This window comes from Ctenocephalides felis, unplaced genomic scaffold (genome assembly GCF_003426905.1).
Source record: "Ctenocephalides felis isolate EL2017-DRISC unplaced genomic scaffold, ASM342690v1 CF-g0.4_SCAFFOLD_01170, whole genome shotgun sequence".
Lineage (NCBI taxonomy): Eukaryota > Metazoa > Arthropoda > Insecta > Siphonaptera > Pulicidae > Ctenocephalides > Ctenocephalides felis.
Genome location: NW_020537324.1, coordinates 29,357,234 through 29,383,902, shown reverse-complemented (window position 1 = coordinate 29,383,902; position 26,669 = coordinate 29,357,234). Strand labels below are relative to the sequence as shown.

The 26,669-nt window shown below is 26.5% G+C and overlaps 1 protein-coding gene across 1 annotated transcript in view; it reads right to left on the bottom strand.

Annotated features, from left to right (window-relative positions):
* Window positions 1-26,669, bottom strand: part of LOC113368019 (cathepsin B) — a 104,353-nt gene that overhangs the window by 64,175 nt on the left and 13,509 nt on the right. The window contains exon 2 of the mRNA XM_026609583.1: window positions 18,067-18,170. The gene's annotated coding sequence lies outside the window, so the exon portion shown is untranslated. The remainder of the gene's footprint in view (window positions 1-18,066; window positions 18,171-26,669) is intronic.

Genomic DNA, 26,669 nt, shown 5'->3' with positions numbered 1-26,669 from the left:
AGTGTTTATTATTAAATTCAATTATATTTTGCACATATTATCGAAGTTATAAAAAAAATCAAAACTGAATTGAGTGAGCCATTAAGTTTTCTTCTAATAGCAATTAGAGAAAATGATCGTCTTAAAATTTTATCAATATATAACTCAAAAATAAACTGTTCGTTTAATTTCTTTGAACAACAATCAGAACTTAAAGTCTTACGTACTGTTGCGATTATATTTTAAACTACGTAATTTTTTTATAAAGCATCTCAATGGTTATCCAAATTATTACAAGGTTTCTACTATTAATGATATATTATTAACTTTATGATGAAATGCCAAGAAAGGTTATTTTACTTTGAACATATTTTCAAATTGGAAACAAATGTCGAAGTTTAGCTATATTTTACTACTACTTGATATAAGGCTGTCTGAAACGCGAGTTTAAAAATGGTTTCAAAGATGAAGAAGCCAGGCGCTTACCACTACGCCACGAACGTCCAATGTGAAAAAATATATTATCGAAGTTCTTGATGATTTTCGTAGATGTGTTATACAATTTTAACATCATTATAAGGCTTCGGACATAATTTAAAAGTTATTGAAACAATTTAAATCTTCTAGTTGTGATACAAATTAATTTGGACTCTTTAAAACTTTTTAATGAGTTTTCAACGAATCAAATTTGTATATGTTTCACATTAAAACTAGAACATAAAAAAATATTATTAATATTTTGAGTATAGTCTAAAAGACTTATGGTAATATATTAATCATAAATAAAACTGAAAAACAGTGCGATGTAACGAGTTTGTTGAAAATTGAAGTGTAGATTTTCCATACTCTATATTTCGACAGTAAATATTTCCAAGCTAATTATTATAAAATTATAAAAGTAATGATATATTATATCATTACTTCAAGCCGCCTAAAAAAGTATTCTTAAATATAGATTTTTCTAAAAAAAAAAATTAGACTTTTTAGAAATGGCAGATAAAAAAGTACTTGAAGAGCAGTAGTAGTAGCTTACAGGGGCATTTATTGAACTTTTAAATCTACTTTGCTATTACCAAACTATTAGGTACCAAAATTTAAATAAAAGAGTATTGTAAAAAGTAGTGTAAAAGTAGTATTATGTATAATATTTTATCTCCTTTTCCTCTATAGATATTCCATATATGTGTCTCTCGGTCAAGTACTTGAAGTTATTTTAGTACTAACTAAATTGATACACAATAATTGTTGATTCATATACGCAGTGCTGCGTGCAATAATAAATTTTATAAAAAAATAATCATAGATATCAGTAGTAAAAAAATCACCTTGGTTTTATCAGTAGATTTATGTCAACATATGAATATGCAACCTTGTGCTGGTAATTTGACAAGTTGAATTTATTTGATAAAGGTGTGCCGGCTAGTACTGTAATATATTATTATTTTTAATTATTATTGAAATTTATTAATGTCACAAAGTGAAAAAATACAAGAAACAATTTTGTTAAAATATTTATGCATAGGTATATTTTTTTCAATTGTTGCTAATCTTTTCTCGTAATCTATAATAACGAAACTATAATTATTTTTAATTTATTTCTGAAATTTTAAAATTTTTTTCAAGTTTTGTAACTGAATTATAAAAATTTCAAAATATTCTGGTATTTTAGTTGGAAAATAGAAATAAAATATTATAAATATACCAAAAAGAAAACAGAAAATCAATGAGAAAAATATAAAATTTTTAATATTTTTTTATTTAGGATTGTTCATAATCCTCACAATTCATTGTTTTATGAAAATTCAAAAAGCAAACCTTTGTTAAATTTAATAATAAATAAATTATGAAGTTTATCACATGATTACTAGATAAAAACAATTCAAATGAAAAACCAGCTATTTTGATTTTTATAAAACAATGTATTAATTTCGTGTATTGTTTCCTGGTTTGAACTGATGATTGATGACACGCATACAGTGACAAAACTTTATATAATTTGAATATATATATATAATATATATATATATATATATATATATACAGGGCCGGTCCTGGGTCCTCAGCGCCCGCATGCAAGATTTGTTCTAGCGCCCCCCCCCCAATAATTTTAATTGTTTTATCAGTTGTTCATTAAAATTATATAAACATTTACTTTATTTTTTAAAATTAATTTTTAATCATTCTGGATTTAATACACAAAAATTTAGATGTAATCTAAAATATATATGTAAAAATACATTGATTTCAATTTATTTAGAAAATCGAGGCGATTTGCGAGTTGATTATGTTTATGATTATGTTTTTAAATTTTCAATTATTTTTTAACGTATGTGCAATATTAATATTTGGGTTTTGAAACATTTAACTTACTATTATGCGATTTATTCTATAGCAAATCAAGCCAAAAGAGCAAAAAAAGAATAGTCTTTATTTCATAAACATAACATTCGTATTTATGTTTCAAATTAAATTTTATTTTAATTTATTATTTCATTATTTACAACATCCAAAATTGCATCGTAAACTTCTCCTTATTGTTATCGTAAGAGCCGAATTGTATTCAGCTTTACTTTCCCATCAGATTCAAAGTATCAGATTGTTGTTTTTAAAGTTAAACTTTAAACGTATTTTTAAAGAATTGTCCAAAATTAGTAAAAGATGCAAAGAAATTACATATTCCCTTAACTGTACTGAAACAAACAAATTATATTTGTATCTGTATTATTTCTGCATAGTAAATAATTAAATTATGTATAAAAAAATCTTAAAGATTTTTGTTCCTAAGTACTTGATTATTAAAAATTTTCTTGATCAATTCATGACCCATGAGACAAAGTATATTTTCGAGGCAGTATCTCATTATTTGTTAAAACTGGAGCAAACGATGACAATTATAACTTGATTATTAAAGATTTTCTTGGTCAATACACGACCTATGACGCGAAGTATATTTTCGAGGCAGTAGTTTCATTATTTGTTAAAATTGAAGGTAAAGATGATAATTATAATTTGATTAATAACAAATTGTTCAATTCACGACCTATAAGACAAAGTATATTTTCGAGACAGTAGCTTTATTATTTGTTAAATTTGCAGAAAACGATGACAATTATAACTTGATTATTAAAGATTTTTTTTGGTCAATTTACGACCTATAAGACGAAGTATATTTGCGATGCATTTATTACAACATTTGTTAAATCTACAGAAAACGATGATAATTATAACTTGGTAATTAAAGATTTTTTTTTATCAATTTACGACCTATGAGACGAAGCATATTTTCAAGCAGTAGCTTTATTATTTCTTAAAATGGCTTTCGTTTTCATATTTGATCTATTTCGATAACCCTAACCACGCATGTCTTCAACATTCAAAATTCATCAGAAGCGAAACCCATTTTTTATTTTCCCTATTATAATTTGTTTATATTTAAAAAGTTCTGTTTTAATTAAATCAGCTCGCAATTTTTCGTCAATAATGCCCAATAGTTAATTTAATCTTTCGCAGTTTGAGCTTATGGGATTGAACACTAGAAAAATTGAATAGGTAGATTAAGCAATTGGTTAATTGTTAGTGTCTTCGTATCCCTGATTAAGTTAGATTGTTTATTATAATTTATTATGTATACTAGATTTTATACAAATAATTCTGGATTTTATATAAAAAAATTAAATATTATATATAAATTAATTACCGAAACTCGTTTGGCGCCCCCTAAGGCGTGCGCCCGCATTTTTTGCATGCATCGCATGCAAGGCAGGACCTGTATATAGATATATATATATATATATATATATATATATAAACTGTAAACTTCCAAATGATTTTAAACAGAATAATTTTATATGAATATCATGTTACAGCTAAAAACGTAGAAAACCAATAACAAATTAATTTGAAACTATTTGAAAAATAAATGAAATTTAATACTATATAGCTTAAAAGTTTAGTAACTAAAATTAATTAAAATTGGTTGTTGGAATATTAGCACTCATGTTAAACATTACGTCATATATTCATATTCTAGAGTTTCTAATAATTTTAAATTATTTTTTTTTAAACAAAAAATATCGCATTTCAATAAAAGGTGTAATCAACTCGGCACAAACTAGTCCCGAGTTTGCCGGTTCGAATACATCCCCGGACAAAGCCCGACATAAGGCAGCATTGATGTCAAATTTCTAAACATGATCTCATAACTGCATTTATATTCATAATATATCAGAAAATACTTCGAGTATAGTTATTAGTCACAACTAGATTGGACAACTACTGGTTTGCCACCCATTCAAAAGCCATATAATAATGTTTAAATAATTGGTGGATGTCCCAGTATAACAGAATGTAATTAGAAGTATAACAAGATAGAATAATAAAAATGCAAAATTAATGAAAAATTGTTATAAACAATTTTTGTTTCAATGTTTCGAAAATCTGAATTGCGAAAACATTATTATTTTATTTCTGAGTTAATAGTAATAAATTTAAATAATATTATTTGCTTTAAATTGCAAAGCAATTAGCAATATATTTTTTAGTTCATAGAAGTTGCACAATCATCTTAAGTTCTACTTTGATTTTTGAATGTTTAGTTTTGTTTAAAAACAAAAATACTATATAGCTTTTGTCAATAATGAGAAAAATTTAGGGGAGACTGGGAGACGGTTGGCCTAGGGTACGGTAGTGACTGTTGTCATAACAGATACGCTGTACGAATTTTTTAGATAGGCTCTAAAGGAAAAATATGAAGTATGTTTGTTCAAACAAGTTTTCATTATTGTCAGCGTTCTACATTAACATGATATGTAGAGTAAGTTGAACATAAGTAGTTTATTACCACCAATATGTTTTGACTTATATTTCTTATCCTTTTTGTTCAAATTACAATTTAGGGACGGATTCTGCCGCATAATAGAAAATGTAATGGCAAGGCCATGTTATGAAAAACTTTCCTTACAAATTATTGACAAAAACCACGTGGTTAGTGTCCTTCAGGCGTATTTCTTAGATTGTCACATAGAAAACCTAACCTAGACACCGACAAATGTCAAAAAAAAACGATCTTAGATAACAGGGTCTTTCTGACTCAACTCTACAACATACGAGTGACGTTGCTGTTTATGTGTAAAACGCCTGAATGCTCAGCAAATACATGACATTTTGACAGTATTCAGTACGATTCAGTAGCATAATGTATAGAAGTTGGAGCCTTGCCATAACATTATCCTGTTATGCGGCGGAATCGGTCCCTTAATTTACTTTTCTCCCAGGTAACTAGTAAATTAACAAAATCATTGCTGATCCATAAAAGTGGCACAACCATCATTACAGATTTTAAATCATTTTTCGAAATATCTAAATGAATAGGATTAACATATATAGATATACATATATTATTCAATCACACAGAAAATTTCAATCCACTTATTATTCCATTTGCGTTTAAAATAATTTAAATATATTTTTATATCCCGAATTACACACGTCTCGGCATGTTTTATTAAAATCAATACTATCACGTACGAATCATTAGTATTCGAACATAGATCTTAATCCGATATCGATACTTAAAATTCACACCGTGTACAGTATTATTACGTTATTAAAATTTTGCAAAAGTTTGAGAAGAAATATCAATAGATACTAATAATTGAAAAAATATTTTTTGACGTAGTTTTTTTTTATAATCTTATCATGATGAAATGAATTTGTACCGTAGGGGCACATAAACATTTATTATATTAGAGAATATTGTCCCAAAATGAGCAGAAAGTAATGAATAAAATAAAATCAATAAAAACTATAATAAATACTGGAAGTTTAATTCATTGAGAATTGATATTCAAAAATTAATTACTAGATTATTAGAGCATTCATTATGATAAAGACGAAATTTCGAGAATGTCATTTTAGATATCAAAATTAATTCAACGTTTATAATATCTACTATTCATTGGCATATAAATAGTATTGAAAAATATAGTTATAAATTTACTTTCTGATATAGATCACTTATTTGCAGAGTATATATATATATATATATATATATATATATATATATATATATATATATACAGCTAGTTTTGTGAAAAACTTTCATTTTACTTCATTTTTAATTTTTCAATCAATTTATAATTTAGTTACTTATTATATAAATTTCGTTTTTATTAGTAACCAATATTAATAATATATTTTTATTAAAATTTAACTTGCTGACATTAGATTTACAGCATGTTGATTTGTAGATAAATCTATTAAATAATTATATAATATCATAATATAGTAATAAATGCTTTTGCTTACACACTTTTATATATAGATAAATTAACAAATTGTCATTGAACTAATTTAATCAAGCTTGTTTAAAATTCAAGTGTGTACTTGCATTTAGTAACGAGAATTTTTACAAATAATAAATTTCAAAAGCATCAATTTAATATATCATTTCCTAAAAATATATATAGCCATTATAGTGCTCAATTTTCGCACAGAACCCACAAAAATAAAAACAATTAGCGGTTCATGGCATTATGCCTTAAGGCAAATTCCTGGAAAATTTCTGTGTCAAATATTAAATTTTTTATAAAACCTCTATTTTGAATTTTTTTTTTGATAAATTTGACTTTTTTGATTTTTTTCATAACCTTTAGGAAACTATAAACTTTTTTGAAAGCAATCGCGCGTTAATTTTCAATTTTTTTGTCTAAGGACTTACCCTAAGGAAATCCTACAAAATCAAATAGAAGAATATTTTAAATTATCTATTCAATATCAATAAAAAGGCAAGCAATATAAATTTTTCGCATAAATTATTAATTAGTTCCAAATAAAATTTTCAACTCTGTATTACAAAAATAATATATGATGAGTTTTAATGAATTGGGTTTGGAGAACCTTTTCTTTAACGTACATAATATAGTTTTATTAAAATCTCTGATATACAAATAATTATAATCCAAAAGCATTAAATAAATTATTCCAATTAGCATGATGAAAAATTGAAAAGCAATATAATATAACATACATTAAAAAAATTAATAGTATCCTAGTACAAATTAAAATGAACTAACTCACTATTATTTTTTTTTTAATTTTTCCAGTTTTTATTTCTTTTCTATTACAATTGCGATTAATTTCCGTTCTTGCTTTATGATTATAATAATCGAGTCTTATTTTAATGATGGTTTTCTAGTTCTAATTTTTTCTTTATTATTTGTCTGCTATATGACCTGCTCAGACCTGCTAAACGGTATGAAGTTTCATCTATAATGATTCCATCTATATTCTTCACATATAAAATAAAGCATGTTATGCTGAAATAAAAATTGAATCTAACTTGAATTATATTGGTAAAAAGCTGTAATAAATATATTAGATTCGACGAATGATCTTGGACTGTGGCCAGTAGAGTATAAATAACATGGTGTCATTATAACAAAACTGGCTTATTAAAAATTGGAATGAATTCTTATATTTTTTACTCCTGTTTATTACTGCTACTTCAGTTTTGAGAAACTAAGCGCCAACATTCAATAATATTCACGAACCACAATAATCATTGGAAATATGTTTATAAATATGTTTTACTTTTACAGAAGAATCTGATAAGAAGCACGTGTATTTTTGCAAAACATGTATGACCATTTGTCATCAGTTCAAAGTAGCAAATCGGAGCACAATATTTGCATCTGTAATTTATAAAAAAGTTAATATAGGAAACTACATAATTTAATAAAACACTTCCAAAATTATGCTAATAAAAAACAAAGATATTCTATTATATATTTGGAAGCAAATTGAAGTTCAAGAAAAGCAAGTGAGCAGAAATTTTAAAAAAAAAAACTAAAAAATTTATGGTGAAAATGATAGAAACTCAGGCTTGAAACCACAAGACAACCTCAAAACTGCATTTCGGACAACCCGATATAAAGCAGAAATTCAAGTCACAAATACTAATTAAAATGTTTAAATATATCACAACTTGAAATGATAAGCATTGGGTTGACTTCTAACAGCAAATTGTTAAACAAACAAAAATATCAGAGGAAAAACAGGCAGTATGTAATTAAGATACGGAAATAAAAAATAATTATTGTTTTTAAAATTAATATCAAGTTATTACTGCTCAAAACTAACAGAAAATTCTATTTTGATTCTAATAAACCATCTACAATGTCTAATATTTTCAAAATATACGTACATATAACCACAAGAGAAACATAGCGCTCAAAGAACATACGTAGATTTGCAATCAAAATAGTTTTATGGATTTTCTAAGAATATGAAGTTATTTTCAAAATATTTAAAAGATATCAATGATTTCTGAATTGAGATGCAAATACCACAACCGTGCTCACATTTAGTTCCCTTTATATATGAATTATATATGATATTTATATGAATGCTTTTTATATTTATAGTAATATAGTTAAATTACTATAAAAGAAATATAATAAATATATCTATAAATAAATTAGTATCTACACATTTATTTTGCTAAGTGAAACTTTTATTCGTGAGAAATATAACTGATAATAAATTATCACAAATGTGAAAACAACATTTATATTTTTTTTTTCAAACATTTAATTCTATATGTTAAAAATTGACTCATCTATATCAGCTATATTTATATTTAAGAAAAGCTAGGTGTAAGAATTTTGTTTGAAGAAAAATTTGTACAAACTTCCTGACACGAGCAAAAAATCGACTTAATCAATAAAAATAGAGAAATAGCTATTACATTTTTTTACAACATTTTCATTTGAAAAAAAAACTTTTTATTAGAAAAATAAGGTTTTCGCTTTTACTAAATGACAGATAAAATCGCATTACAATTGATATCTTTAAATCAAACTACAATATATGTAATTGCATTAGGAAAATAGTATGTCCTAAAAGCAATCCCACTATTTTAATCTTTTCATAATTTGATTTGAATTTTTATAATTTCAACATATTCTACAAAAATATATTTCAGGAAGTGCGTTTGAAATATGAGTACAGCCATGAAGTTAATCAAAAGGAAAAAATAAATAAATTATCATTTAATTATGAAGAAACCGAAAAATATCTGTCAAGCAGCTTTTAATTTTTCCAAATTGGTTCAGGAATTTTGCAAAAACGTGGAAAGGAATATTTTCACTTTCCTGCTAATTCTTAAGTAACCGAGGTGATCATCTCACAAACCTAATCGATGCGAATTCTTATAGAAGTTGGCATCGAAAGGCTTATACATTTTTGAAAATGTTTTAGATGTTTTGAGTACGCAAAACACATTTCACCAATGTTAGTCTCAAGCTATTCAGAATGACTTGAAACGTCAAAAAATAAATTTAACAGGTGGATTTTTTGGCTACAACATACTTTCTCATTGAAAAGTCAAAATTGTGCTCTTTTAACTCGTTTTTGAAGACATACGAGTATCAGAGTTTATAGTTTTTTAAAACCGTTCATCATTTTTAAACTTGACAAACACTGAAAAACTGCTTTGTAGAAAAGCATTTGCTAAGACAAACCAGGATAAAATAAGACTTTGTAATTCGCTTCATTTATAAATGCATTAAGGGAATATTCTAGTGTAGAAATTACAGAAAATATTTTTTCTCTTCTTTCATAACTTCAAGGTTTGGACCGATTCACTTGAAATTTCAGGAAATCTTTAGAGACTCTGGTATATACTAGACCCATCCTCAAATTTTAATGTTTACTATTTTCTTTACTACATTTACTAAACTTTATTAAAATTCGAGAAACCCTAAAAAAGTGGTAAAAAACGGGCTTTTATTCAAATAGTAGCCATTTTGTAGAAAAAATTTTTTATAAACAGTTCGTAGTATCTATATGCCATAGTGATTGCATTCTAGAAATAGATTAATAATCTGTTCTTTTACTCGTGTTAATTTACTAGGAGGGTTGCAATCGTAGGTATGGTCAAGTGGCAATTTTTGAGACCACTCACTTCAACAGCTGCTAACTCTTACAATTGTAAACTTTTTTTATTTTTTCTGTACTTTGAAACATTGATAATTAATATGTAAAAAATAATAGTCTTGTTATACGATAATTTAAAAATTGTCTAAAATTCATGTCTCTGCACTGGGATACCCCTTTAATTTAATGAACGAAAGAGAAAAAATGATTTATTTACATTTGTCACAAATTTTCATATAAATAAATGAATCTAAAATATATACAAAAATGCGAGCGGCCCTTACAGTTCCAGGAAGTAAACGAATGGCCTTCAAATCCTCTCTACATCATGATGGTGATTATGCCAAATATAGACAAAACCATGCCAACTTGTATAGTAGGACCATAAAAGATATATTATTATTCGTGTGTTCTACATATATCTTTTGTTCAGTGAACTATTACGTAATTGTGGTACAGTGGCGGGGGAATTGTATTTGATATTCTAATGAAATAATTTGAATAAAATGCTGAAACATCAGTTGATAACAAATGCTCAAGGTTAGTTTTCAAGCTACGCACGACGTCATATAGAAGATGTAACTTATTAAAATATTACTATCCTCATTAATATTTATGTGATAATTATCACCAATTAGAATCGCACTGAGATACATCACAACGATTAACAGGATTAGCAGTAACAAATTGAGCATTTATAATTACAACCATTTATTGAAAGAATTTCTATCAAGGTAGAACTTTGTGAATAAATAGTACTGGAAATCGTTTTTTTTTAATATTAACAAAATTTTCCAAATTTATATAGCTACTTATGTGAGAAAGCCTCTTTTTGTTTAGAAACCTTAGAAACGTTTTTAGAATTTTCATTTTCGATTTTTTTGCGAATGCTATCACTGATCCTACGGGAAGTTAACAAGTAGCTAAGTATTAACTCAACATTGAAACATATAACATCATCTATCATCAATCTAAACTATTTTTCATTTTTTAATTAGTCTGTTATAGCCACTAATTATATTTGATCCTTCAAAAATTATCATAAAAAAGTGTACTATTTTAACAGAGCTTTTGTGAATTGGAGATTGCAGATATTGCTGAATAACGAACTGGTTTCATAATTCACGTTAAGAACTAATCAATAAATATAACAGATATATTTAGAATATTAGATTAGATTAGATTTAGAATAGCAATCAGAACTTAAAAGTCCTATGGACTGTTATTATATTGCTTCTTATCCAAGCAGCTTTTCCAAAGATAATCCAAAGCTATCTATCACTATTTGAGATATTTCATTATAGGAAATTTATTATTAATGCTGAGATTAGCATTTATTTATACGAATGCCATGAAATCACATTGTCTTTACTTACTCAGATTTAAATGTAATTAATTTACTTCAGAACGCTATTAGAAAGCAACTGAAAAGCTATTTCGAATTTGAAAACATATTATGGTTTATTTTTAAGGGAAAACACTACTGTTTGATAGCAGGTTATTCGAAACGCGAAACTTCTGATTAGTCCTTGCAGCCAAGTGTTTACCCCAGAGCTAAGATTATTATATTATAAACCTTATTGCTATTTAAAAAACTATTTCTTTCAAAAAAGTAGATTCCGTATGCAGAATGTAGAAATCGAATATTTTTGCTACATAGAGATCATGCATGCACATAGAGAATGCTTTTTTACGGCATATATTGTGTTAAAATTATTATCATATAAAATAAGAGTTTCTTAAAAATAAAAATATATTTATAAATATAGAGAAAATAAATTAAGAAAGTATATACTCCCATTATGCAACTAAATTATTCGAAACATTTTTTTAACCCGATGTCTTAATATCCTATACATTTTTATGAAGATTTGTATGGAATTCTACGTATATATTTCCTATATATGGGGTCAAGAATATGATGGATTTACTAGTCTGGCGAATTAGATACTCCATCATTTGATAAATATCACGTGACGAATATTTTGATAGTCTGTACGACATTAGATTAAAAATATTCTGCAAAAAAAAAAACAAATATTTACAAAAACAAGAGTGAATGTCTCGTGTGTGACATTTTTAAATATGATACTATTATGGAAACTGCTTGTAATTTGATTAGAATGGTTTTGAAAATTAATACATCAAATTTTAGAATAAAACTATCTATTAATTTTAGTTGTTTGCAATTTCTGTTGAACGTTTTAGTTCTTTCAGTTCGTAATCACTACGTGACGTAATGATGTCCATTTTTATTTAAAAAAGATCATAAATAGGTTCCCAAATAAAAATAGTCCTCCCGAGCATTGCTAGAATATAGTTAGAATTAAAAAATTTTAACCTTTAGATTGCCTTCTAATAAAAATATATACCAAAAATAGAATAGGTCTTCTGGGTTTCCTTCTAATAACCATTACTAAAGAATTGAATAATCTGATAACTGTTCCTAAACATATTTTGTAATTTTGGCCAGAAGCGCAAATTAAAGCAATTTTGTTTTGTATTATTATTGTATTAATTTGTATTTACTTTATCTTAAGCAAGAATTGAATTGTTCAATTTTCACTCAACAGCATTAATCATTATGAATTTTTATTTCATATACAACTTTAATGAATATTTTTTTTATTGAAATTAAGAATGATGTATATTAAAATGAGTAGGTATATTGTTTTTATTATGTCGAAATATTTAATGAATTCTGTTATAGTAGCAAACGAGTTAATTCCCAAAGTACTTGCATAATGCATTAAGAAGCTTAAAGTCTTAAATTTTAAAAAGAGTTCGCGACTGCGCATTTGAAAAAAGTATGATAATGCAGAAAGAGATTTCGAAATAAACCACAAAGTATATAATAAAATTCATGAAAAAAAATCATAATAATACAAATATTAAATTTTTCCAGTATTATCGCAAATTAATTATATAAGGTTTAAATCATTAGCGAAATTAAACTTCTGAACTTTTTTAACTTCTCGTAGGGTAAGTTAAAATAATTGCAAAATAATCAAAAATGAAAATTTTTGCATATCTTAGCGATTCAGAGGTTTCGGACCATTTTGGCATACTTTAGAAAAAATGGATGTATGTGTGTGTGTATGTTTGGATACTATTTTTCATCCATGATTTCAGACGCACGAATCAACCGATTTGAATGATTCAAAAAACATTCGATTTCTAATAATGAGAAGACGTGCTAATTAGTTTTGGTGAACACAGGTCGAGCTGTTTCTAACATACGGAGCAAAAAGTGACAAAAATTAAAAATAAGTGGAAATAGCTTTATTTATATAACATTTTTAATACCATCACAAATAGAAAGGACAACCACTGAGTTTCCTTCTAATAATAAGTTTTAAGACAACAGTTTATAGAGCATAAGAATAGTGATTGCTGTTTAGAATAGCAAAATAATAAAATTATAATTAAAAAAAATATATTCAAAAACAAACAGTGACTCGAATATCATTATGTACTCGTATATGGCAAAGGTTTTGAAACTTCCTTTAACAAAATATTTCAAATTGTTTATTAATTTAAAAGATTAATGCAAAAAACAGCGCTTATATAGTCTTTGTTGGTATTACTATATGTGTATAACATAAAAAACCATCGTTTATTTATTATTCAAAACTGGTTTGTCGTTTAGCATATTCGGCTGTTACATAATACATTAATGTGTTAGTGATAACATTTGACTCGAATTTGTATAGTGTGTTAATTAGCAATAAAAACATACAAATAAATGACAATATTAAAAACGAAGGTTATGTAGAGCAAAGATATATCAAGACAAGATGTGCAGACGAAGGTCACAATAAAGGGCTTGTGAAATACGCAATAAATTGAACAAAAGATGGGATGTGTCATAGTGAATTACAAATGGAAATTAATATAATTGATATTGTGAAAACAGCTAAAGACTGATAGTAAATTATGTATATTAGAATAGGCGGCACCTAGTTTTAGTTTCAATTTAAATTAAATTTACTGTGTATAAAAAAAGCCCCATTCATAACTCAATATACAAATTTTAACAATAAAACATTATCTTTTTTATTTGGAATCTGTTTGAGAGTATTCCATGCTGTGTGATAGATAAATCCTGGATTTTTCAATAAATTGATTTATATATCTTTTCAAAACACTCAATCCAAAAAATAAAGAAAGAAAAGTTTTTTGAAGATGTTTAATTATGACGTTTTGGAACTGGATATGTTCCATCTCCAATTAAAAATTTGACTACACTTTATAAGCGATGGAAAAATTATTTATATATATATAAAATTTTGATACTAATGATATTTATATATACACATATAAATGGTAATTTCAAACCATTAATTATTTCTGGCTTCTATTTTAACAATTTTAATATATTTAGTATAAAATTTCAATTTATATATATTTTTTTATAATTTCATAGTTATTTACAGTAGAATATTGCAATAACGAAACCAATTTAATTTTCTTATAACATAGATTATATGTTATACTTTTAATTGTATGTATAAAAAACTTTTATCAATAAAATATTCTCTTTTTTATTTGTAATTTATTTGAGAGTATTCCATGGTTCGATAAATAAATCCTAGATTTATCAATAAATTGATTTATATGTCTTTCAAAACACTCAATCCAAAAAATCATTAGATTCAAAAAATAATTAGATGTGTTAAAATATTAAAAGCTAAATATCTCTTGATGTTAGATATCAATAACAATAACTGTATGAGAATGCATAAAAAATAATAAAATTCATTTTATATGTCAAAAGTAAAACCAGTTTTTTTTTATTAAAGTTTTGTTACTCTTCCTTATTTTCATTATAATACTATGAGATTTTTTTTTATTCTTTTTATTGAATTACAATATGTCTTTACAAAAAGGAAGATATTCAGTAATTTTGATGATATATGAAATATTAAACATATGAAATATTAAACAATACTATGAGAATGACATAAAAAATGAAAATGAAAATAAACTAGCGGTTTATGGCATCGTACCTTAAGGCAAATTGCTGGAACTTCCAGTACCATAATGAAATATTCGAGAAATTTTGAATGTTTCCATGTAGATTATTATAAATACTGTAACTTTCATTATACGTATCTTATAAAAGCTTATAAAATAGATGACGACGTTTATATTTGTTTACGTGAAAAGTAAATAAACAAAACTCAATCAAGCGGAGTTAGTATAAAACTCCTTATCTCATTTCTAAGAACTATTAAACTGAATTGCAAAATTAAGAATTATTTATTTCAAGTATTGGAATATTGGAATTTAGCTAAAATTTGGAATTTTAGCTAGAATTGAAATTAAAATCTGAACAATTTTTTATATTTAAATAATATTATTTTTTGTAATTTTGAGATAATTTTTTTGGCCTTCCGCAAAATCGTTTCTTCATACTGTCAAGACAAGCAAAATGTTTTTTGAATCAATGGAATCGGATGCTTCGTTTTCTCAAAAAATAATTTAATTTTCAGCACTTTTTGCTCTGCATCTCTTATAGCTGTCTGTTTCAAAAACTAATCATCATGTCTCACCATAAATAGGAATCGAATGTTTTTTGAATCATTCAAATCGGATTATCCGTGAGCTTGAAATCGTGGATGAAAAATTGAGAACATTACAAACACATACTACACACACATATACATCCTATTTCTTTAAGGTATGCCAAAATGTTCAGAAACTTCTGAAACGTAAATATAAGCAAAAATATTCAATTTCGATTTTTTTGCGATGACTATAAATTATCCTACGGGAAGTTAAAATATGGTCACCTTATTTACATGGCAAAAGTAAAACGTTTTTATATTAACGTCAATTTTCAAAAAAAAATATTGTTCGTTGCTTTTATTTTAATTTTATTAAAAGTATATCTAAAGAAAAAATAAAAGTTAAAATAAATTGTACTTTCAAAAAGTCAAAACTCAAGGCCACATCCATACGTCCAAATGCACTCATTCAACCAAAGTAGAAAAAATCCAAGTAAAAAAAATCCGTTTAAAAAATCCAGTAAACTAAATCAAATAATACCAAAAACCGCAAATAAAGGTTTACAAGTAGATATTTGTGGTGGAGCAAATGATAATGATAAGATTTTCAGTGAGTTTAAAAGTTAGTAGTACAATATAACTCGAGGAAAAATGTTCCAATAACGTCTATGCTAAATAAGGCTATGTTACGTAGCATTTCTTATATAAAATGGTACAAAATGCTATGTACATATTTGCTGTGCGATCAGGCCTTTTGATATAAAATCTAACTTCACTCATAAGTTTTTATCCCGTATCACAAAAATGCACTTACGATAAGATTGTGAATTTGACGTTGGTGCGTTTTCTAGGTTAGATTTTCTATCTAAAACACCTGACTCATAGCAACCATATAGCATTTGAAAGTTTAGTACCAACATATATGTTACGTAGCGTTTTTCATATAAAATGGTACTAAAAGCTATAGCCTTGCCATAACATTGGTCTATTTTACGGAAGAGTCGGTCCCATAGTTTATATAGTATATGTGAGAAATTGACAATATATTATTCAAATAATAAAGTTGTATTTTTAAAATAAAATTTTTGTATGTTAAAATAACTCCATAATGAATTGACGTATTACAAATATGGTGAATAAAATCGCATAAGGTATGAAAATTTAGGAGATTTAAATATAACTATTATTAATATGGATATGGCTAGAATTGAGAATCTCTATTTGTGTAGACTAGAATATAATGACAAAAAAGGTATAATAGTTTACGCACACAACAATTATTTGCATTAATTTACATTCATGAATACACGAGCAGCCTTGAACTAGTGTTTCATATGTCATTCCTGTTCGACTATAAAACATCATAATAAATATTGTGCGTCTATTATTTTCAGTATAGAGTAAACAATAGACAACAGCGACTAGAAATAATCGTATCTTTTCTCGAATTAATAAATATATTCTTTTAACAATGATTCTTTATAATTTATTTATTAGTAAAATAGACTTACGTAATTAGATAAAATGGTGATTTGACACGGGCTAGAGAAATATTGAAAATAAAGTACAGCAGCTTTTCAAAGTTTTAGTATATAGTACAAAGAAGTTTTAAAAAAATTCACTAATTGTAAGAAAACTGTATTTTGCATATGAAAGTTATTAATCTTTAAGCGAATATAAACCGTGTCAATTTGTCAAAATTATTTGAATAAAAGATTTTTTTTTATTAATAATGATTTGAAAGCTTATAGACAGGTCATATCATTGAAAGAAAAACTCGTAAAGCAAAAAGTAATATGTGAAAAAAAGTAATTTTCCTATAGGCATGTATGCAAAACTACATATAGATGCATACCTATAAAAGTAATAAAATCATCTAATTTTTGTGTAGATTCAATTAAACTAGCGGTTCGGGCATCGGGCCTTAAGGCAAATTGCTGGAACTTACCATACCAAAAATTTAAATTAAAAAAGAGATTTTTGAGAATTTTGAAATGTTTGAGAAAATTAGACTTTTTTGAAAAACCTGATTTTTTTTTACTTTGATTTTTCTGAAAATTTTTAACTTTGTTTCAAAGCAATCGTGCTGCATGGCTTATTTAGAGAAGAAATAACGAAACGCGTAAGCGCCGCATCGCAGAGAACGGATAAACATTTGAACGGTAGAATTGTAAACAAAATTTTTACTTATTATAAAAATGTCTATGAAATATGTGACAATTTTATGTGAATGTGGCTAATGATCATTCTTGACCCCCAAATGGTCCTCTATGATGACCCAAATGGTCCCCTATGATGACCCTTTGATGTGACATATGTCTATTAAATGTTCATTCTTGATTCCCAAATGACCCCCTAATGGTGACCCTAAAACTAAACATTTTGATTATAAAACTAAAACGCACTAATCAATCAATAATTCCTTTATTTTTCGGATTGAATTCTTCAATCCTGATATATTGCTATTAATTTTTTGCATCTTGATATATTTGTACATTGTGTAGTAACCAAAATATTCACTTTAATAGTTGATAAAATTCCGAATTTCCATACATTTTATATTCTGCCAGAAAATAATTAAGACAAACAGGCATATGAATAGTTTACAAAAAATTTAACAATTACTCATACTATCTCTTACCTAAATATTCTTGCTTTATCCTGTCTCTGCAAGAAAACAGCACGTTGTTGATGACACCAAGCTGCAACAGATGTTTCCATATTTCCACATTGAATTCATGATTTCTAAACAAAAACACAAAATTAATATACGACAAATTTTAACAAATTATAGTTACTTCTTTTAAAAAAAACTTACAGATTTACAGTGATGAATGATTTTAAAAGTTGACAAAACCTAAAATTAGTCAACCCATTTATCTGATGGTTTCATTGGAAAAATGAAAAATATATTCCTTTATGTTTTTGTTGATTTAAACGTGTTTTTATTGATAAAAATCACTGATCATTTTTCATGTATAAAGTTACAATAATTAATTAAAAACTCTTTACTATAAAAAAGCATTATGACTACACTTCCAACCATGTGTACTGTTCTAATATAAGACTGCAACATATATTTCAGTCCAAAATTAATTCTCTCCATAAAAATAATCAAGTCTTATAATTGTGTAACAAAATACTATATGGAAATTTCAAATTACCTTAGCAGCAGATAAGAAAAATATCTTCCCACATTGCTTTCTAGGTACAGCAAAGTGAATAAAATTAATCAGTATAATAATCTTATTTCAATTCTAATTTCCATTTCCATTTTCATTTTTATTGATCGCGTAGTTGAAAGCATTTCCTTTATTTATTATATCGCATAATTGGAAATCGGATACACAAAATATGATATAATTCAATGTCGAGATTCAATTATCATGACCAGAGTTTCGCGAGCTTAAGCCAATTATGGTGATGCGATGCCTGAAGATTATATAGAAATAATATTCATCCTCAATGGTAAAGTTCCGTACTCAATGCAACTACTATGTCGAACTATAGAGATTAGTCCAATTAAGAGAAAATTTTAAATTTAAATACTCCTAGTATCAATTATATAGAGAATAATTAGGTAAATTAGGAATAACTATATTTTATAGATTATTATTTTCCGTATGGTAAGTTATATTTATCGCAAAAAATAAAATATTTCAATATATTCACGTTTCAAACGTTTCTTAACATTTTGGCTTACCTTAAAAAAATGGATGTATGTGTATTTGCATTGATGTATGTAGTATGTACATCCAAATTTGTATGTTCAGATACAAATTTTCACCCACGATTTCGAGAACATGAATCAACCGATTTGAATAATTAAAAAATTATTAGATTTTTTGACTGATTAGTTATTGACCAAGACAGATCCAGCAATTTTGAAGATAAAGGGCAAAAAGTGCCAAAAATTAGTAAGCGGTAATTCAGTTTTTGAAAAAAACAGAGCTTCGGATTTGAATGATACAAAAAACATTTTGCTTGTATTGACGAGATGATGAGTTGATTTTTGGAAAAGCAGGTCCAGTGTTTCCGGAGATCCAATGAAAAATGTAAAAAAAAATGTAAAAAATGCCATTTGGCGGTCAAAAATGATCACCAGATACATGCGCATCGAATTATCACATATTTTATAAAGATTTTAATAATAGGAACATCTTTTGTATACATTTCTATGATCTTTTGTATACATTTCTGTACTAAGGTTAATGATGTTTAACCGTTAGAAGAAACGCGGCGCTTACGCGCTTTGATATATGGTCTGAAACACAACGCATTGCGATTGCTTTGCGAAAAAAAAAATTCGCAAAATTTTAAAATATAAAAAAATTCAAGTTTATCAAAATCGTCAAATTTTTTCAGAGTTTTTAAAGCTATTAAAAATTTAAATTACGGTACGAAAAGTTTCAGCAATTTGCCTTAAGTCACGATGCCATACACAACTAGTTATTAACTTTCCGAAGGAGAAGTTTATGTTTTCATCAAAAAAATCCGATTCGCTAATTTTATGTTTCTCGACGTTTCAAGCCATTCGGAATCGAATGAGACCAAATTTGGAAAAAATATGTGTGTGTGTGTGTGTGTGTGTATGTGAACAGATTTTTTGCCGTAAATCGACGTTTTCTCGAAAACGGCTGGGGTCGATTTTAAAAATTTAAAAGCCATTCGATGTATCTCGACGAGAACTATTGTTTGTCAGTTTTGTGCGACGATCGGCCAAGCCGTTTCTTCATAATGGCAGAAAAGTGAAAAATTTTTCGTCTACGTTTTAGCCCGCAATTCTGAATCGATTTTGAAAATTCAAAAACCGTTCGAAAGATATTGGTTGGGAATCGTGCTGATTAGTTTTTGGTAGAGATCGGCCGGGCCGTTTTCTTGTAATAAAGTTTAAAAAAAAAAATTTCGACGATTTTTATGATTTTTTTGACGATAGATACCATAGTCTTCTAGATCATACTAAAATATTACGGCCCTACGACAACTGGTTCAGCTTTAAAAATTCGTCGAAGTTTGCAAAAATCAGTATGGTTTTTTGGCATTTGTCAAAATTAGACTTTTGATCGACGTTTTCTCAAAAACGCCTGAACCGATTTTAGAAATTTAAAAGCGATTTGATGTATTTCGGTGGGGACTATCGTTTGTCAGTTTTGTGCAACGATCTGACAAGCCGTTTCTTTGTAATTCGAAAAAACTTTTCGTCCACATTTAAGCTCATCCTACCGAACCGATTTAAAAAAATCAAAACTGTTCGAAAGATATAGTTGGGAATGATACTGATTAATTTAGGTGAAAATCTACCGAGCCGTTTTCTTGTAATTAACTGTTGAAAAAAAGTGTTAAATTTTCGACGACATTTAAGCTCATCCTACCGAACCGATTTTAAAAAATCAAAAACTGTTCGAAAGATATTAGTTGGGAATGGTACTGATTAATTTTAGGTGAAAATCTACCGAGCCGTTTTCTTGTAATTAACTGTTGAAAAAAAGTGTTAAATTTTCGTCGATATTTAAGCTCATCCTACCGAACCGATTTTAAAATATCAAAAACTGTTCGAAAGATATTAGTTGGGAATGATACTGATTAATTTTAGGTGAAAATCTACCGAGCCGTTTTCTTGTAATTAACTGTTGAAAAAAAGTGTTAAATTTTCGTCGACATTCAAGCTCATCCTACCGAACCGATTTTAAATATCAAAAACTGTTCGAAAGATATTAGTTGGAATGGTACTGATTAATTTTAGGTGACAATCTACCGAGCCGTTTTCTTGTAATTAACTGTTGAAAAAAAATTTAAGCCGATTTTCATGGAACTTTTTTTGGCGATATACATCATGGTCTTATAAGAACTTACTGTAATATTATGGCCTTACGACAAGTAGTTTAATTTTACAAATTCGTCAAAGTTTGCTAAATTATTATCGTTTTTTTTTTCAAAGTAGGATTGATAAAGTACATTATTACACATTTTTTTTGATTAAGTCGATTATTTACACATATCGGGAAGTTCATGTAACTTGCTCAAGGCTAAATACCAACCAACTAGTTATTATTATTATTATTATAAAATATTAATATGTATTTCAATAGCGTTGATATAATTTTAACAATTACTACGATGCTTGCATATGAATAGAATTTTATGTGTTTTTTAGCAACATGTCGTAAATAATATCTAAACTTCAAAGTAATAAAAAATTAATAAAGAACTTATTCATAAATTAATGCAGTCTTAATTTTCTTCTATTAGTGCAATATATAGACAAAAATTACATTACATTACAACATGACAAGAACAACGACTAAATTTTTCACACTTTACTGAGAAAATTACATATTTACCTCTTTTTAAATGACAATAATTTGTTTTAATTTTAGTATATTTAATATATTATAATAATTTTCATAATGAAATAAAAATTGTAAATTTGAAATTACTATTACAACAAGTTTGAATATGTGCAATATATTTATTCACTATTTCACGAAAATAGTGAAATCTAAATAAAATATCCTTATGAAGTAATATAACCTGAGGTAGTCATGTTGATTATAAATTTCTGTATGCTTGTAAATTTGGATTTTAAGCGCTTCATTTGCTTCTAAATAAACTTGAAGTTCAATATTGCTATTAAGTGAATATTGATAATTCTGCCAATAATGTCGTATTATAGTTAAATGTCAATTAAACGATCATCCAATATTAATTCTAGTTTAATAAAAAAGCGTAGCTGTGAGATAGATTTTTCTTTTATATAGAGTTCATTGAACAGCACAGTTTGATCGATCAAAACTTTTTTAATTATTAGTAACGATTCTTTCGTGATAAAAAATAATGTTTTGAAATAGTAAATTTATAACGTAAGAAAAAAAAATTGTTTATAAATGCAGAGCAAAAGAACGTTAGCGAAATTAGTTTGAAAATTATATTGACACTAATTTGTTTCTCTAAAAACTTCTTTATAATGTTGGAATAACAAGTTATATATCAGGATATTTGTTTAATTTTATAAAATATTAGTACATGTAGACAATAACTCAGACTAACATACTTCTTTATAAAAACTGTATAATACTTCATAAAAATATCTAAACTACAAAAATATTAAATGTTGATCTACGAAGATATACTCGTCAGTTCATAAAATCATCTAGCTATGTGATAAGAGATGGTTCTCTCAAATTTATAGAATGAAAATCGAATGATTTTGCATAAAAATTAGTTATATTAGTTATATTTTTATAGGTCCTTTACGGGTATTTGGAATTTATGCTGTGATTGTTTGTGTGAGAATAAACTCTCAATTTTCAAAAAATATATACCAGCGCTAGTTTTATTAATATATATATTTTTTTAATGAAAAGCCAGATCATGGCAAGGAAAATAAATCAATCTTAAATTTATATATATATATATATATATATATCAATAACTATTTCTGTAAGTAGTTTCTGAATCCAATATCATGTATTTGCACAAGTAAAGCTTAATAAATCTTTCAGTTTATTTGTATAGGGCCTCGCTTTTGCTACGTCCACTATTGGTAGTTTCTAACAACAAAGAAATATTTTCTTTTAGATTTCTAAGGCAAATTACAAGAAAATCTTTATCAGAGGATCACTTACGACGCATGAACTCAACAGAAAATTTATAGACGATAAAAGATGCAAAATGAATTTAATTCGACGTTCCTTGTGAAACGTTTCATTTATGTAATTTGTCAAGGCGTAAATTAATTTTTGCGACAGAATATTGCGAAAAATCGTAGATGTTTTTCTTTATGATAATGGAGACGCATAAAAAATGTTATGGGTGTTGTAATACGTACGAGAAGCTTTATTTATACAAAATAGATGACATATTTTAAATTATTATCACGCATTACACGCTAACACCTATGCTGTAAATTAAATTATTTCTTTAGGGTGATACATGAATACTAAATTGAAACTGAATAGTGCTGAAATAAATTATTATTATGAAATAGGAAACAATAGGAGTAAATAAAATAATAAATGCATTGACATATAAAATTGGTTATTGAATATGAATATCGTGCAAATGGTATTCTTAATTATGAATAGATAGCAGAGAGTTATTATGTAATTGTATTATATTTAGTGATATGATTCTCATTGAATGAATGAAAGCAAAGTTTAGAACAGCATATATATGTATATATTATATATACATAATAGATATATATATATATATATGTATATGTATATATATATATATATATATATATATATATATATATATATTAGGGTGGTCTTTAAAATGGTCATTTTCGAATTTCCTTACTCCCAAGGGCTCAAATGGTTCCAAATAGATAAAAAACAATTCTCTGAAAGTTTTAGCTCTTAATATTAACGTTTAGATAGAGCGCAATTCAATCAAAGATTTGTATGAAAGTAGCATGGAAAATTTTTCAAAAATTTTAAAAATGTTTTTTAAATGTAATTTAGCGAACAAATGAATGAATAAAACTCATTCATTTGTCGCTAAGTTTTACCTAAAACATTTTTTTTAATTTTCAAAAATTTTTCCATGCTCTTTCCATACAAACTTTGATTGAATTGCGCCTATCTAAACGTTAATATCAGAGCTAAAACTTTCAGAGAATTGGTTTTTATCAATTTGGAACCATTTGAGCCCCTGGGAGCAGGAAATTCGAAAATGACCATATTAAGGACCACCCTAATATATATATATATATTAGGATAAGTCCTTATATGGACATTTTCGAATATCCCTGCTCCCAAGGGCTCAAATGGTTCCAAATTGATAGAAAAACAATTCTCTGAAAGTGTTAGCTCTTAATATATGTCTTTTAGACAGAGCGCAATTCATCAAAGTTTTTGTATGGAAATTTCAAAAATTTTGCAGAGCGTCGAATTTTTCACTTAATTCATTTGTCGCAAGTTTTACCTAAAAATTTTTTTTTCAATTTTAAAACTTTTTCTATGCTATTCCATGAGCTAAAACTTTCAGAGAATTGTTTTATCAATTTGAAACCATTTGAGCCCTTGGGGGCAAAGAATTTCGAAAATGTCTATGTTAAGGAACACCCTAATATATATATTGTAAGGCTTCGATAAAAGAATCCAAAAAGTAATGAAAAACAAAAAAAGTTTTTTACTGTCGACGTTTCGGAACTAGGTAAGTTCCATCTTCAAGACCTCTGTCAGAAAACATGATCTTGATAAGATTTAAGCAAAAAATATGTCTAAGAAAAGCAGAAGATTATGGATTTTTTTATATAAAATGAATAAAATTGTGAAAAAATAATGTACAGAAATATGACAGTATAATCAAAATGAAAATGATAAAAATAAACTAGTGGATTATACAACAAAATATTAAAAATGTTAAAAAAAATTTAAAAAAAGTTTAAAGAAAAGGTTACTGAAAAAAACAGAATTAATTACCTGTATGATTGATTATGCACTAACACTTTTTCACTAAAATAGATTTTATCAAAAAAAAGTGTTTTTATAAAATTATTTTCAGACGAAGAAACAAATTTTGTAATTCAAAATTTCTTTGAATTACGTCTTTTTTGAGTTTGTTATGTGATACGAAAAGTATTACTATTACTATATAGTTTTGGTCTCACATAACAAACATTTTTCATGAAAAAGTGTTAGTGTATAATCAATCATACAGGTAATTAATTCTGTTTTTTTTTCAGTAACCTTTTCTTAGAACTTTCTAATTTTTTAGCATTTTTAATATTTTGTTATATTATATTTCATATTTATTTACATATTAGGTATCATAATTCAGCAATTCATACCAAAAGATCAAAACAAAATGGTTAAAACATGCTTTGTGTCTTTGTATTTTTCTAATATGAAGTATAAAATAGAAATAATAAAATATAAATATGTTCAATGAAGCAATGAAGCTTAATCGATCATTTCCCAATACAAACTTCTAAAACAAATTTTCACAATATTATTTGTTTTTTTTTAGTTTCAAAATAGAGAATCCGGCTAATAGAATGACTGATTCAGTTTACAAAGTAAATTGCATTATTTCATTTTTAGTTTTATATTATTTGCCAAGTTTTGGTATTTAATTTATTTTCTTAGAAGTGTTCTACTCATTTGTTTCGATTTTCTTGATATTTATAATATTGTATATATTATTGAGCATTACTATTGAACCTGTATTTTTCTTTTCAATTTTTATATTAGTGAGTTTGGGATTTCTGAAATTACATCTAAGCAATTCAAAATGCAAAATATTCTAATATGGGCATAATTTGTCTATGACCATTATGAATGCATCGATTTATATACTGATGAGTCAAAAAACCGAAAAAAATATGATAATATCCTTGTTTAAAATTATATTTTTAAGTAATTTTTACATGAGTATTAAATTTCCTCTTTAATTAATTAATAATTTTATTTCCCCAGTTTCCCAAGGATGGCCGGGGACTACGAGCGGTCCCACACGAGTGTCATGGAACGCGTCAAGCAATTTCTACGTTCGAACCTGCTGACGATATTAACAGTAGTGGGTGTATTGGGAGGAACTCTCATTGGTATAATCCTTAGGAACAATACAGACAAATGGACGGAACGCGAAGTTATGTACCTGCAATATCCCGGGGATCTATTCTTGAGGATGCTCAAATGTTTAATCGTACCATTGTTGGTAGCTAGTATAACATCGGCCATCGGAGCGCTGGATCTTTCCATGTCAGGAAGGATCGCCACAAGGTAAGCTTCTTTACACAATGATAATTTATAAACGTAAGGAATTGAATTATTCATGCTGCTGGTAGCAATTCAAATTATTAATAAATACATAAGCTCTTTCTACAATAACAGTTTATGATAACACAAAAAACTTCTTTAACAAAAATCAACTAAAAAACGAGAAATTAAAATGTAATTTAATTCAATAACGTTGGTGAAAAATGACTAATGATAAATTGTTTGAAAATACAGAAACACATTATAGCACAATAAATAATTACTTGTACTCTTAAATGTAAAAAAAATCACACTGAAAATGATCAGTTTCGTAAATAATGGTAGGTATTAATTGTCCATAAAAATACAAACTTTTTTTTACTAGTTTATTAAAACCGTTGAATAGTTCTAATATATCCTTACAAGTAAAGTGTAATATTAAAATGAAATTTCCCTTGTTATAAATCTTATTATCCAAGGATAATCCGGTGAATCGGATACTTTCGAAAGTCAGGAACGGTGGAGCGATCTCGTA